General features: G+C 49.9%; 1 pseudogene; it reads left to right on the top strand.

Moving 5' to 3' along the window:
* Window positions 1-10,318: 10,318 nt before the first annotated feature.
* Window positions 10,319-11,533, top strand: LOC144160746 (uncharacterized; annotated as a pseudogene).
* Window positions 11,534-14,213: the final 2,680 nt, after the last annotated feature.

Consider the following 14,213-nt stretch of genomic DNA (forward strand, 5'->3'; position numbering starts at 1 on the left):
GAAAGGGGATTGATTGTTGATCCAATTCCATGAAAGAGCTAGAGTTTTTGTCCCTAATGTCTTTCACATTGCATTTCGGCTTTGTTTTAGAATAGGTTGGCCATGCCTGAAGTTGCATTTTACAGTGCATCAGGCTCGTCTCTGTTGAACGTTTTAAAAACTTCTGTTTCTGATACGTAATACCTGCGTAATTTTTTAACAACTACGTTTGTTTACCATATAAAAATGGCGCTCGGAGAAAAGCAACAACTAAAAACCATGTTTGCTATAATGAATGTAACTCTCTTTTAAGCCTGTAATGCTAAGTAACAAGATTAATTGTGGGCGCGTTATTGGGGAGCAGAGCAATACCTCTGGTTAATGCATAGAATGGTGTGTACATATGGTCTGCTTCCTACAAAAAATATTTTTTCTTTACAGGCCATGTATGAGGTGAGTTTCTTCGCAAGTTCATTAGCATAAACGCAGAGCAAGGCACAGTGTGGCCAAAAAAATATCTATGGATCGATCACCAATGCAGCAACCCCACGTGGTTGAAGAAAGTTTTGGAACCAAATTATATTTTGCAACTTTGGAAGGATGCGACGTTGCTCAAAATACTGTAGCGACAAGACGTTGCACGGGTGGATTACAATTAGTTTATTGAGGCGAACTTGTGCCCACAACGTAAAACACCGACCGTTTCGAACGTCTCCCCAAGAGCGTCTCCTAGAAAACTAGCCCCGCCGCACGACCGCGCATTCCACGTGGCTTCGTGGAACGGCGCCGCGAGAGCGTGATCCCAATCACGTAGAAGGCCCACTGTGGGAAAACTCTCTTCGCGGCAATATTATAATCTGTATAAAAACGTTCCCAATTTACAACGAACACAATATCGTGTTTAGAAATAAAAGCCACGAAATATAGTTTTATACAAGTGCGTAAGCTAAGGAAGGCCTATTTGTTAGCGATCTGTGGTAAGGTGAAGGGAAAACGTGTGTGGCCAACTTCTACGACGGTCAGATGACTGGATCAGGCTTCTGATGAGAAGGAAGAAGAGGAAAAAAGAAGAAACGGGCTAACCGAAGCTGCCCGATCAGTGGTTCGCGCTCGGTTCTTGGACCTCCAGGCCGGCAAGCAGACCCGGCGTACCTCTCGTCCTGGTTCCTGAGGAGCGCTCATACAGCCCTGGTGCCCGGTTGCCTCGTGGAGTAAGCCCGAGGAACACCACCTCATCAGCAGTCTCGGCCAGTCACCGACGCTGACATCCGGGCCTGGACTTAGGTTGGTGAGACGCCGTGAGGACATCCTCAGAAGTCTTGTGTGTTGCGTAACTGCCGGTCTGTATGTGTTGGGTCCTGGGAACTATTCGCCGGTCTTTCATTTCGTGGTATTGTCTTCGTGTTAGAAATACAAGTGCTGGCAACGTGCAACGGAGCGAGTCGTAGGTCTAGTGAGATATACTAGTTGGACTCCTGATTATTACAAAAGTGGCGAGCCTGCCAGGATCCAGCTAGCATACTGACCGATACGACCTCAGTACCGTACAGAAAGACCACCATGGACCTTGAGAAGCTTACACCGCTAGGCGTCCTGTACGGCCTATCTCTGCATGAGCTTCGCGAGTGGGTTGAGAAAGAACGCGCCAACCAGCGCGCTGAAGGAGTCGCTCAACGGGAAGCAAATCGCGAGGAGGACCAAAGGCAGAAGGCCACGGACGAACGGCAGAAGGGTCCGGACGAGCGGCAGAAGGCTGCGTACGAAAGACGCAAATAGCTTCTGTTGCTGCAGCTCCGACTTCGGGAAACGCCGGCAACTGCAGGGACCCAGGGGAACGCCAGCCACGAGAACGGCGTTGGACCGGTCGGCGCGACACCCCCTGGGGCCATGGTCAATCCTCATAAGCTTTTCCCCATCTTCGAGAAGCGCCGCGATGCCCTACATGCATATCTACAGCGCTTTGAGCTGGTAGCTACTGCACAAGAATAGCCACCAGAGAAATGGGCCACGGCCATCAGCATGTGCCTCTCGTTGGAAGCTTTGACCGTCATAGGCCATCTGACAGCAGAAGAATCGCTGGATTACCCCGCAGTCAAAAAGGCTCTTTGCAGCGCTTCCGCTTCACTGCCCAGGGCTACCACGAGAAGTTCAGTGAAGCGCAAGCCGTGGACGGCGAGACTGGACGACAGCTGGCTGCCCGGCTCTCAGGATATTTTGACCATTGGATTGAGATGTCAGGTGTGCCGAAAACATTCGAAGGGCTCAGGGACCTCGTCATCTCCGAACAGTTCCTTCGAGGTTGACGCCATGCTCATTGTATTCCTGAAGGAGCGAGACTGCAAGACGCTGAGTTCTCTCGCGGACCATACCGACCACTTCCTGGAGGCCCAAAATATCACTAACCTTGGGAATGACAGTGAAGAGACAATCAGAGACGGAAGTGATGCCCAAAAGATGTCGCTAAAATGCTATTCATGCAGCCGCATCGGCCACACTGCCCCTGACTGTCACGTTCCTCTTTGAAACCCGCCAAAATGCAAGAATTGTGGCAAGTTAGGGCACAGCGCTAAAGATTGCAAAAACAAACCAACCGACCGGGAAAATTTTGTCTTGTGCGCCTTCACACGGTTTTCTCAGGGTCATCCAAACCGGGTCTCCACTGCTTTCTCTAGGAACGCACACGAAACCTCAGGCTTCCATAGCCGATGGGACTACAAGGCACCTCGATTTCTAGCGAACGGCCTACCAATTGTTGGAGGGCGTGTACTCGGGGAACCTGTACGTGTTCTAAAGGACACTGGCAGCAACACCGTTTTTGTTCGGCGCAGCCTCATTCCCGACAAGAGGTTTTGCGGAAAAACAAAGGAAGTCTTCTTTCTGGATGGGTCGGCGATACAGTTACTAGAGGCGAAGATTCACGTTGACACGCCCTACTTCACAGGTGAAGTCGACGCCATTTGGATGGCAAACCCCACGTACGATCTCGTCCTTGGTAACGTGCTGGAGTACGAGCAGCACTGAACTCAGATCCGTGCTGGGAGAGCACAAGCAGCCGGCACGAGAAACAGATTGGGCCTTTAAAAGAAAAAAAAGGCCACCAGACATTCCGGTGCTGATGTCTGCCATTGTCAAGTCGCAGAACAACAGTCTTTTTTTCAAGAAGCTAGGAGTTATGAAATCTCTTTCGAAGGATGAGATAGCTCAACAACAGGGCAGCGATCCTTCATTGAAATGGTGCCAGCGGAAAGTCGGCAAGCGAGTTTATGATCGCAAGGGCCACTAAAGCAACTTCTTACAGGAAGCCATATTCTGTACCGACAGTACCATCGAGTGATGGGTGAAAGGTATAGCCAGATTCTTGTGCCTAAGCCGCTCCGAGAATCGGTCATCCAAAGCTCGCACGAAGGTACCCCGGCCGATTATACCCGTGGACGGCAAACGATTAACCGGGTTCTAAGAGATGTTCTAAGAACCTCCCATGAATACGCCAACTAACCCTCGGCCCTCAGTCCCCAGCGGCTGCGAAGCAACTGACCACGGCGGCGGTCAGACCTGTGACGCTGCAGAGGGTGCTAAGAATCCCTGGATCCGGACAGGCCGCCAATGGAATCTGAACCTGGCAACGTTTAACGCGCGAACCTTATCTAGCGAAGCAAGTCTCGAGGTGTTGTTCGAGGAATTAGAGGGCAATAAATGGGATGTAATAGGGCTTAGCGAGGTTAGGAGGGCAGGCGAAGCCTTTACGGTGCTGAAAAATGGACACGTCCTATGTTACCGTGGTCTAGAGGACAGAAGAGAACTGGGAGTGGGATTTCTAGTCAATAAAAGCATAGCTGGCAACATAGACGAATACTATAGCATTAACAAAAGGGCAGCAGGTCTTGTAATTAGGCTAAATAAGAGGTACAAGCTCAAGGTGGTGCAGGGCTACGCGCCCACATCCAGCCACGACGACCAAATAGTGGAACGCTTCTATGAAGATGTGGAATCGGCAATGGCTCAAGTAAAAACACAGTATACCGTAGTTATGGGGGACTTCAATGCTAAAGTAGGCAATAATCAGGCTGGAGACAAGGCAGTTGGGAACTATGGTCTGGGCTGTAGAAATAGCAGGGGGGACCTACTAGTTGAGTTTTCAGAACGGAATAACCTACGCATAATGAATACCTTCTTCTGTAAACGGGAGAGTCGGAGGTGGACCTGGAGGAGCCCGAATGGGGATCACAAAAATGAAATAGACTTCATATTATGCGATAACCCTGGCGTCGTGCAGAATGTGGAAGTGCTCCGAAGGGTAAGGTGTAGTGACCACCGTATGGTAAGATCCCGAATTAGGCTAGATTTGAGGAGGGACCGCAACAAGCTAGTACGAAAGAAGCCGATAAATGAGCTAACAGTAAGACGTAAAGTAGAAGAATTCAGGATCGCGCTGCAGAACCGATATTCCGCTCTTAACGAGGAAGCCGAGTTTACGACGCAGGAAGCCAGCGACAACCTTACACGCATTATTACGGAGTGTGCAGTAGAAGTCGGGTGGCACTATGGCTAGACAGGATACTGGTAAACTTTCACAGGAGACGAAAGATCTAATCAGGAAACGGCGAACCATGAGAATCTCCACCGCAGCTCACAGAATAGAACTAGCGGAGCTCTCCAAGCTAATCAATAAGCGTAAGACAGCTGACATACGGAAGTATAATATGGAGAGGATCGAATACGCTGTAAAGAACGGAGGTAGCCTGAAAGCAGTGAAGAGACGTCTTGGCGTGGGGAAAAATCAGATGTATGCACTTAAGGATAAGCAAGGCAATGTCATCACAAATAGGCATAAAATAGTCACAGTGGCCGAGGAGTTCTATAGGGATCTGTACAGTAGTCAGGACATACAGGATAATGCCGAACGAGACAGTAGTTCACAGGAGATAGACATCCCACCAGTAACGACCGAAGAAGTAAGGAAAGCTTTGAAAGAAATGAAAGGGGGCAAAGCACCTGGTGAGGATCAGATAACAGCAGACCTCTTGAAGGATGGCGGAGAAATTGTACTTGAAAAACTGGCAAACCTGTATAAGCAATGCCTAATGACCGCAATGGTACCGGAATCTTGGAAGAACGCGAACATCATCCTAATACATAAGAAAGGCGACATGAAGGACTTGAAAAATTACAGGCCGATCAGCTTACTGTCAGTCGTCTACAAGGTATTTACCAAGGTAATCGCTAACCTAATTTCTGCAACCTTAGATTTCAGTCAACCTAAAGAACAAGCAGGGTTCCGTAAAGGTTATTCAACAATGGACCATATTCACACGATCAATCAGGTGATAGGGAAGTGCAGTGAGTATACTGAAACCCTATATATAGCCTTCATAGATTATGAGAAAGCATTTGACTCGGTCGAAACCCTAGCAGTCATTCAGGCATTACGGAACCTGGGGGTAGATGAGCATTATGTAAGAATACTAGAGGATATCTACAATGGGTCTACAGCTACGATCATCCTCCATAGGGAGAGCAGTAAAATACCTATAAGAAAGGGTGTCAGACAAGAAGACACAATCTCTCCAATGCTATTCACAGCATGTTTAAAAGAAGTATTCAGAACGTTGGATTGGGAACAGGTGGGAGTAAGGGTTAATGGAGAATACCTCAGTTACCTCAGATTTGCTGATGACGTTGCCTTGCTAAGTAACTCGGGGGACGAATTGCAAAGCATGCTTTCCGCACTGGGCGAACCGAGAAGAACCGTGGGACTGAAAATTAATATGCAGAAAACTAAAGTAATGATCAATAACCTCGGGAGAGCACAGCGGTTTGACATAGGTGGCGAGGCAGTGGCAGTGGTAAGCGAATATATCTACTTAGGCCAAGTTGTGACCCCAGATCGAAACCATGAGGCAGAGATAATTAGAAGGATCAGAATGGGGTGGGGTGCATATGGCAGACATTCTCAGATAATGAATAGCAGCCTACCATTGTCGCTGAAGAAGAAAGTGTATGACAGCTGCATCTTACCGGTACTCACCTACCGGGCAGAAACTTGGAGGCTCACTAAGAGGGTTCAACTTAAATTGAGAACGACTCAGCGGGCAATGGAGCGGAAAATGATAGTTGTAACATTAAGGGACAGGAAGAGAGCGGAGTGGGTCAGGGAGCAAACTGGTGTTAAAGACATATTAGTAGAAATTAAGAAGAAGAAAACTCCCACCTCCCCTCGCGGGAACCCCTGTGTAGATGCGACGCATAGGCGGAGCGGCGAAGGGAACGCGTTGTATAGCGCGCATAACGCTGAGGGGACTGCGTAAGCTGGTCCCAGTCGATGACGACGTTGGCGTACTTGTAAAGCGGCGTGGACTAGGTGTTTGAGCCAAGCGTGGATGTTGCTTCGCCGGAGAACGGCACACCGGTTATATGCGCAGCGCGTCCGAAGGAGAGGAAACCGCGGAAGAGAGAGTACTGCACATGCGCCGGCCCCAGCGCGTCTGCCGCGGCTATGACGCAACGTGCCGCGGCTATGACGCAACACAATCCAACACAATTCACTTTAATCCAATCCAATCCAAATCCAATCCAACCGAATCCAAGCCAAGCCAAGCCAATCCAATCCAATCAAATCAAATCAAATCCAATCCAATGCCCCTCGCGAGAGAGTGTTCGTTATCGGAGAGGAGAGGGGGTGACCTGCGGAGAGCGGCGGAGAGCGCAGCTCGCGCGGCGAGGAGAATGGCAGAGGGGTGGACAACGCCGACAACAACGACGACGACGCCGGAGGGACAAGGCGAGTGAATCAGATGCTCTGCATCTAAAATGGACGTGGACAGGACATGTAATGCGAAGGCAAGATAACCGCTGGTCATTAAGGGTAACAGAGTGGATCCCTAGAGAAGGCAAGCGTTGCAGGGGGCGGCAGAAAGTTAGATGGGCAGATGAGATAAAGAAGTTTGCGGGGATAAATTGGTCACAGTTGGCACAGGACCGAGGCAATTGGAGAATAATGGGAGAGGCCTTTGCCCTGCAGTGGGCGTAGATAGGCTGGTGATGATGATGATGAAGAGAGGTTTACTGGCATGACGCCAACGTTGACGTGCGGCGGTTCGTCGCATCTTGCACCACCTGCCAGCGAACATACTCACCAGAAAAATTACCGCATGGAGGTCGCGCAGGTGTATTACAAACTGGCTGGACCCATAATCAACGAACCCTTTAACAGGTTTTTTGGTGTAACTGAGAATAGTTGTTTTGACAACTTTCTTAAAAGGGGCTAATTGTGGTAAGGTGAACGGAAAGCGTGGGTGGCCAACTCCTACGATGGTCAGATGGCTGGATCAGTCTGTCTTAGCAGGAGGAAGAAGAGGAAAAAAGAAGAAACTGGCTAACCGAAGCTGCCTGATCAGTGGTTCGCGCTTGGTTCTTGGACCTCCAGGCCGGCAAGCAGATCCGGCGTACCAATCGTCTTGGTTCCTGAGGAGCGCTCATACAGCCCTGGTGCCCATTTTCCATGCGGCCTAGGCCCGAGGAACACCACCTCATCAGCAGTCTCGGCCAGTCCCGACGCTTACATCCGCGCCGGGACTGGGGTTGCTGAGACGCCGTGAGGACATTTTCAGACGACTTGTGTGTTGGGTAACTGCCCGTCTGTGTGTGTTGGGTCCTGGGAACTATTCGCCAGTGTTTCATTTCGTGGTATTGTCTTCGTGTTAGAAATAGAAGTGCTGGCAACGTGCCACGGAGCGGGTCGTATGTCTGGTGCGAGATACTAGTTGGACTCCTGATCATTACACCATCAACGCTAGACGATTATACCATGGTGCAATTTGAGAACATTTCCAAACAGTTGCCTTGTGAGGACCCCACTCCAACTTGACCTGAAAGAACTAGCTACAGAATACTCCCACGGATTATTATTTTTTGTTTGAACACATTGGTCGAATCACCTTCTCGTAAATCGAAATATGCTTGAGGTCCGCGCATCGCCATGTATTTCCTTCCGTATGTATATACGTGTTTTGCAATGTTTTTGCGAGGCAACGGGAGTGATCTGACTCCATACAAAAGGTTGTAAGGCGTCGTCAAAAGTTCCACGTTTCACACGCCAAATGGGGCTAAACAAAAGCTTGATTGAGACAGCTATTCATCTTTTAAATGCAGAGCATTTCAGTAATTTACGATGTTACCCGCGTTGGCGTCCGTAGTCCGCACCGCACCCCTCCCTACTATATAAAAAAAAGAAATACTGTCCGGCTCTAGGTTTCGACCCCTCGACCCTGCGGGCGGAACGCAATGTACAAGGTACTCGAACCACTGCGCCACAAAGCCGACACAGAATGCGAGGCTATGAACGCGCCTTATATCGTTGACTCATTCAAATTACTGCTGACGAGCGCTCTCTCGTCAGCAGTTGCCACAAGTGCAACAACATTAACGTAACGCAAACTACTTAACGTCGTGCGCCCCCGGAAATGCTCTGCATTTGATGGTGCCCCTCGCGAGGGGGATGTTTCAATGCGTCTTCCTACTGGCCAGTACACTCGTCGCCATCTTTCTGTCCATTTTTCATTCCTCAAATTAAGGTACTTCCGAAATCTGGGTCCTAGTTATTTTTCTGCGTCAAGACTTGCGCATTGAATCTACACGGCACCAGCGGAACGGGTTGGTCACTGCAACAGCAGATTTTCTCTGGAATTGGAGTCTGAAGAAAATCTCAGTGATGTCAGTGATTGTCAGTGTCAGTGATTGCCGCATTTTAAATAAAAAACAAGAGCGCGCCTGTTTTTTATCCCTCGTACGAACAACCGACAAGGCATCCAGCGTGCGACCGCGACTGGTGACTGCGAAGCTGATGGTGGCGCATTGCTGCCTGCCTAAGTTTTTATTGTAAGAACGTTTGTTGTATGTGACGAATATAGAAATGTCACAGTTGTTTAAACCGCAACGACAAGCCTTGTCAGTTCGAAATCAAAGTAATTACAGTAATGATAAACAACGCGAAGCAGTGATTTAGAGCAAAGAGGGTACCTATACAATTTTTGGTTGAAAAGTTTGGGAATGCAGTTCTCCAAAGGCAAAACCTTTCGAACAGTCCCCATTTTGGCTTCTAAAAATTTAGGTCGAAATACCGGTCATTTTTATTTCGACTATGGCTTCCCAACACACAGTGGCACTAAAGCATGGTTCTGGTTCTTACACTCTTTGTCGGCAGTGCAGCAAAATGCTCAAATTTCTTGACTTCAAATATGATCACCGCATCTGTCACCACACCGAGCACTCCACTTGCGTGCACGTTGAAGTATAGCGTAGGCAAGAGGCCTTCTGAAGGTGCAGATATTGGGGTTTAAAATTGTTTAGCGGACTTTTAGTTATTCTTTGTGTCCCCTCTTTTTCGGAAACGACGGAATATCGTGTGTCAGTGCAGGGATTATTACCGGGAGAGTATGCAGGTTCGAAGTTTCTGGCATTCCAGATCAGGAAGTTGTTCCTCCCAATTAAAAAGGGTCCAACATTATATGCTTGTATGCTCACATGCTAAGCCAAAAGTCGGCCCCTTTTGATAAATACGATCCAAAGTTATTGAGCGTGATCAGTATCGTCCCATTTATTGTGAAATCCATTTATTGTAGGTCCTTACCCTGCAAAGGTCGAAGCCGAGCCTTACGCATCGCTACCATGAATGGCGCTATAGAAGCGCGGATATTTTTGGCGGAGCGCTGGGTCGTAAGGCCTTGGGGCAATCTCAATCCTTCCACCTCAGCAAAAATGTGGCAGCATTTATTGGCAGAACGTCTTCTAAACTGTCACGTCTTCTAGGTAGGCCAGAGTCTGCGTGAACGCAGAAAGCCGGGACTATAGGACAGGTGGAGCGCGCCAACACTCTGTCATCAAGAAACACAGCATGAAGCATAACCACCCTGTTAACTGCCCAGCAGCACTATGCTGTTTTAGCGCATAGAGACTAGGAAAGTGTCCATCTTCTGGTGTTCATTATCTTTACACGTGCAGAAAGGCAGCAAATTGGGCGAGTTCGATAGCTTTCATGGTGGCAGTGCGAACGGAAACAACACACGAAGAGGAGAATAGACGACACAGGCGCTGTCTAGCAAGTGAAAGTTTATTGAAAGAACACGTGTTATTTAGGCAACCAAGAAGAGATTTGTAGTGTTGATCGTGTACACCAGATGGCCTTCTGAGTCATTGGACACACAATGGATGGCGCCACTGCGCTCGTGTGTATATAAACGACACTCGCTGATTAAACGGGGTTATTGTCAAAGATCGTACAGTGGTGTAGTGTGTTTACTTTTACGTGTCGCCGTGCCCGCTACACGACATTCTGGCGACGAGGATGTCTGCCACGGGAATTTCGCCACCGCCTCCGTTTCTTGCCACCCCCGGCACGCCCGATGTTTCATGGGCCCGATGGTTACGCCTCTTCGACAGGTTTCTGCTGGCGTCCGGAGCGACCGAGCTACCCGCACCCCGTCGACGAGCCCTCCTGCTTCACTGTCTTGGTACGGAAGGACAGCGCATTTTCGACGCGCTTCCGCCTAGTACGACGCAAACGAAGACAGAGCTAACGAGGGTTGCACCCGGTGTCACCCCACGCCAGATGCCGCCGCTGGAATCATCGGGAGCACTGCAGCTACTGGAACGCAAGACGGGACCACTGGAGCCCCGCGCCCACCCAACGATTACGACGTAGCCGTTGAGATGCTTTCGAAGCATTTCGCCGCCCCTTGCAACGTCCGCCTTCAACGCCATCGATTCCGGGAGCGTGGTCAACTGCAGGGTGAGCCCATCACTGATTTCGCCGTAGCGCTTCGCGAGTTACGAGTTCTTTGCAATTTCGCCACACAAGCGGACGAAAACCTGTGTGAACTTTTCGTAGCAGGCGTCACGTGCCCGCGGCTAGGAGAGCGATTGCTGCTGGAAGGCGATAACCTTATGTTCGATCATGCTGTCGAGGTAGCACGGCTTCGTGAGCAAACCCAGCGTGAATCCGAAGCCTTCGCTAATCCGGTGCAGCGCATTCAGCAGCAGTTGCAAGACAGCTCAGCCAGGCAGGGTCGACGAGATAACGGCGATAATGGCACACGCCTCCCGGGCCATCGCCACTTCAGCTCACGCGCGTACAGCGCACCTTCACCTGATGTGAATGCCGCCGCCGCTGTTGTCGCCGGGCCTAGAAATGCAAATGCCTGCGGAAACTGCGCCGCAACAGGTTGTTCGCCTTCGGAATGCCCCGCGCGTGGTCGCACATGTTTTGCCTGCGGACGCCGCGGCCACTTTAAGAGAGCATGTCGCAGCTACCGTCGTGGCTGAGAAGGGTATTCTGCAGAGGTCCATGAAATCGTTCTGGAAGATGATGCTGCCAGTGTCATTAGCATCTTGGCGGTCCGTACTTATAAGAATACAGGCGTCTACGTGGATGTCAACGTCGCGCCAGTTACTGCGACGACACGGGTGCATACCATGAACTTATTGGTTGACACAGGCTCGGCCGTGTTTATTATGAGTGAGCACCAATTCCAAGGCTTGTTCGCAAACGCAGTACAACTGACAAGTTCCCATCTTACATTGCTGGATTTTTCGCGCAGGAAGATTCCCGTTCTTGGATCATTTCACGCCCTAGTCACATACAAGGGGAAAGAAGTCATTGTAACTTTTTATGTTACGCCATGTGGTACATCTCTCCTTGGTCTGGATGCCATTCAACCCTTGGCCTTCGCATCATGGAAGAGGAATTGCGCTGCCTGCATATCTCCACGCAGGAATGCAGAGAGCTTCCAGCTATGAATTCAGGCCTTCCCAAAAGCAACACGCTTAAAAAACCCCTTGGCCCTCTCAAGTTTGGTATGCCGCCAACACTGTGGACCAAGTTTGGCCACTTGTTTTTGCCTAGCCTGGGACTTGTAAGAGGTGGGCAACACAAAGTTAAGATGAAAACCTCCATCGCAGCAGTCGCACAGAAGCTGAGGCCTCTACCATTTGCAGTCCGCCGGCCTGTCTCTGACGAGATTGAGAAGCTACTTGCTGCTGATGTCATTGAGAGAGTCAATGCTTCCGAGTGGGTATCCTCTATTGTAGCAGCCCGCAAAGCAGATGGTAGCGTTCGACTGTGTGTCGATCTCCGGGAACCCAACAAAGCTATAGTAGCAGACAACTTCCCTTTGCCTCATATGGAGGAGCTGCTTCATGCCCTCAATGAAGCACGCTTCTTTTCCAAGGTGGACCTGGCATCAGCCTACTACCAGGTTGTACTCCACCCAGACAGCAGAGACCTAAATTCATTTATAACGCAAGACGGCCTGTTTAGATTCTACAGGGTCTGCTTTGGGTTGGCATCGGCACCAGCTGCGTTTCAGCAGATCATGACGAAAATTCTTGGAGTTTGCCAAGGGGTCTTGTGCTACTTGGATGACATAATCATTTTTGGCAAGACGGAGAGCGAACACAGGCAAAACCTGGAGCAAGTGCTGGGACGAATAGCAGGAGCCGGGCTCAAGCTCAACGAAAAATGCGTCTTCAACACGTCGGAGCTGTCGTTCTTAGGATATCGCGTCAGCGCAGAGGGTATAGCATCGCTCCAGGCCAAGGTTGATGCAATCATTGATGCTCCTGCGCCTAAAGATGCAGCCACGCTACGTTCGCGGCTCCCTAAACAAGTCATGCCCGCACAGTGTTGCTGAAAGTATGGACGCGAAGGCTGGCCGCTTGACAAGTTATGGGTTTCCTCGGGAACTTGTTGCCTCTGTCGCTGAAATCATCATCAAGAAGGTTAAGGCGGGTACCTGTCCTCCAACAGGAGGCACCGCCAGCTAACCCAGGTTTCGGTGGGTAGCAGTACCGTATGTTCACCAGCTCACGCCCCGCTCGAAAAAAAGCGGACGAAAAATGCGGTGTTTATTTACTGGCTACTGCTACTGGAAGCTGATGCGGATGTGCCCAGCCGTCAATTAGAAGAAGAGGCAAGGCTGCACAATAAAGCACGCCACCAGGTTTGTCACCTGTAAATTAGGGTTGTTTAGTGTATTCCTTTGTCCTGCGGCAAATGCTATGTAGGGCAGACGGTGCGCTGCATAAATGACCGTCTGAGGGAGCATCGAGCTGCAGTTTCATCGCTTGCCGCGGGTGGTCACTCGGCCGACCATTGCAAGCGGTGTCCTCGTTGTGTCCCAGCATTTGGTGCCACACGTGTATTAGGCAGCGGGCGCGACCGAGTGAAACGAGAGATTTCTGGGGCCTTCCATATTCACAGCGAGGCAGATAATTGTATCAGCGCGCCTTCTATCGCTCTTACGAAAAAAGAGCAAAGCTTCCTACAAGGGTACATGCGCGGGGCATAGCTTTACCGTGTGCTTGGAAGCACAGGAAAAAAATTACAGTGACATAAATATCCCAGAAATAGATGTGAAAAATAGCCCCGCTGGTAACGTAGTGGTTATCGCACCCGACCGGTATTCTGGAGGTCGTGGGTTTGGATCCCACCTGGCGGGCATTTTTTCTCCACTTTCTTTCTTCCCTAATTCTTTATCTGTTTCACTGATCTACCAAATCGTCCTCTTCGCTTTCGAGGTTTTCTTGACTGCCAACCCTTATTTCGGTCTTATTTCAACGAGTCTCTCATTTGCTATTCTGATTCTCTACATGCATAGCGAGGGCCTCGGTTCTGGCAGTCTTGTTGCCATAGGGAGCTTAAGACAATTCACGCTGGTGGACCACTCTCGACATGTCGTAGACACTTGAGTCACGGCCGGGGGGTTCAAAAAGAAGGTCCCCTTTATCCCGAGAAGTCGGAATGGCGCTGGCTACCACCCCCAAACACGCGAAAAAATTAAATTGACATAAATACCACAGAAAGTGGAGTAGAAAAATAGCCCCGCTGGTAGCGTAGTGGTTATCGCACCAGACCGGTATTCCGGAGGTCGCGGGTTCGGATCTCACCTGGTGGGCATTTTTCCTCCACTTTCTTTCCAAATTCTCTATCATTTTCACTTTCCTACAATATCCTCCCCTTTGACTTCAGAGGTTTTCTTGACTGCCAACCGTTATTTCTGTCTTATTTCAACGAGCCTCTCATTTCCTATTCTGATTCGCTACATGCATAGCGAGGGCCTCTGTTCTGGCAGTCTTTGTGGCATAGGCAGCTTAAGAGGGTTCAACGCCGGTCGACCACTCTCGACATGTCGTAGACCCTCGAGTCACGGCCTGGGGGTTAAAAACGAAGGTCCCCTGCACCC

This window comes from Haemaphysalis longicornis, unplaced genomic scaffold, assembly GCF_048455015.1.
Source record: "Haemaphysalis longicornis isolate Haplotype H1 unplaced genomic scaffold, Haemaphysalis longicornis Haplotype H1 scaffold_11, whole genome shotgun sequence".
Lineage (NCBI taxonomy): Eukaryota > Metazoa > Arthropoda > Arachnida > Ixodida > Ixodidae > Haemaphysalis > Haemaphysalis longicornis.